This window comes from Amphimedon queenslandica, unplaced genomic scaffold (genome assembly GCF_000090795.2).
Source record: "Amphimedon queenslandica unplaced genomic scaffold, v1.1 AMPQUscaffold_12746, whole genome shotgun sequence".
Lineage (NCBI taxonomy): Eukaryota > Metazoa > Porifera > Demospongiae > Haplosclerida > Niphatidae > Amphimedon > Amphimedon queenslandica.
The window spans coordinates 2,666-4,654 of NW_003547018.1; positions in this window are offsets into that span (position 1 = coordinate 2,666).

The window sequence follows — 1,989 nt, forward strand, 5'->3', positions numbered from 1 at the left end:
CATTCGAAAGTGATCATCATCAAAGTGATTCTTAAATACTTCCTCTGTCTTCTTCTCATGCTTAGCTATCCACCATGCAGCTAAAAATTCCTGTATACTCAAGTGAAGGAACCGATACTTCTCCTCATCATATTCTGTGAATGTTGTCATCAATCCAAGATAGTCTTCCTTGACTGCCTCACTCAGTGACTGTAGTTGATGTGAAGGGAATGTCATTCTTGTATTAACCAGGTTAGTATAAGCTAACTGACACATCTCTTGTAAAGGTTTAGCTAATTGTGATGGTAATGAAGAAAGACTACCTAAAGTACGTGGGTTAATGCCAAGTTCTAGTTTTATTTCAACATGTCTTTTGATAGTTTGTAGGATAAAGTTCTCATACAGTTGAGTTAGTGTTGTTGGTAAGTGTCCTCCTTCTTTAGAATAAACTAAGATGACCATGGAACAAACTAGTGGTATGTAACACAATGATTTGACATCATTTCGTACTTTGAGATCATTAATAAGTTGCACAGCTAGTTGTGAGTCCTTGCTGCTTTGATTCGTTGTGAAATGTGATTTGTATTTAGATGACTGCCACAAGGCAGGCAGAATTTGTTCAGTGTTTTCATCAATGAGTTCTTGTGCTAGTTTTGCATGTTTTTGAAAAGTTTGTATAATTACTGTTGATATTTCTTCCTCAGAAAACCCAATGACCTGAACATGTCTACTGAGAGTATCAATTTTCAAAAGTAAAGAGGAGGCATAGCTACGAGAGGTAACAATTACTGAACATTTGTTTAACTGCTTTCGATAAATGATACTAGCAGCTAATGAAGACTGTCTGAGTTGTTCACTTAGTTCATCCCAACCATCAAAGATGATCAGTAATCCTTCTCCATTCCTCTTCTCAAACCACTCAGCTACCATGGGAACTTCATAACATCTATACTCAAACAGGTCAGCTAGTGTAGTAGCTGTAGCTATCTTGCTATTCCTTAAAGGACAGTAAAGTACCAAGTCATACTGTTGGGGTACAAGTGGTCTATTAGACCACATATTTAAAAGTTTACGACAGAGTGTGGTCTTGCCAATACCAGGAGGACCGTCTATTACTACTCTGAGAGACAGAGAACTATCTGTGGGTTGGAGGACATCTTCAACACTTATCTCTTTGTTTTCAGTTAGTTTAACTGTTTTATCAACTTGTCCTCTTAGCAGATGCCAAGCTGATTCTGCTTGTGTGCTGGAGTCTTGTTTTTCTACTAGTGCTAGTCTTCCAAAGAAATCTTTTCCAATTCTTGGTGGCCAGTCTGTAGCAACAATAGGTTGGTGTTTGTAGTGTTGTCTCATATTGTCAACATATCCTTGAACATCATCAGGTATTGAACTAATGGGTGTAGCTACATCAGACTCACCTATTGATCAAGATATGTAAAACTATATATACACATTAAATAATTTATTACCTCTTATATTAGTAACTGGTGTATTGGATATATCATCAACTGGTGATGGTAGTACAGTATGTGAATTGACTTTATCAGGTATAGACTGACCTAATGTATTGAGATTATAATGACTACCATATAGCTCCAAATTTTTGTCGGTCAAAATTTTCGTCAAATCCATCAAGTACTTTTGCTTGACGAAATTTTTAATCAACAAAATTTTTGTTCCACATGGGTAGTATGCAGATTAATAACAAAAATGACGAAAATTTTATTGACAAAAATTAACTTTAACAAGAAATTAAGATTTTGATGAAATTTAAAATTTGGAGCTAAACGGTTTGATCACTGATATTTTACACACACACACACTCATATAAACATTGACATTCCCATTACCTTTCTTACCTATATATGTCAGAAGGTTAGATTTTGCTTTGCCCAGTTTATCAGGAAAGCTATTACAAAGTTTAACTAATGTATCCCAATTGACATCTCTATTAGCATCAAACCACCTCTTGAATACCAGCATAGAATTGATATCTGCTGCTCCTGGTAT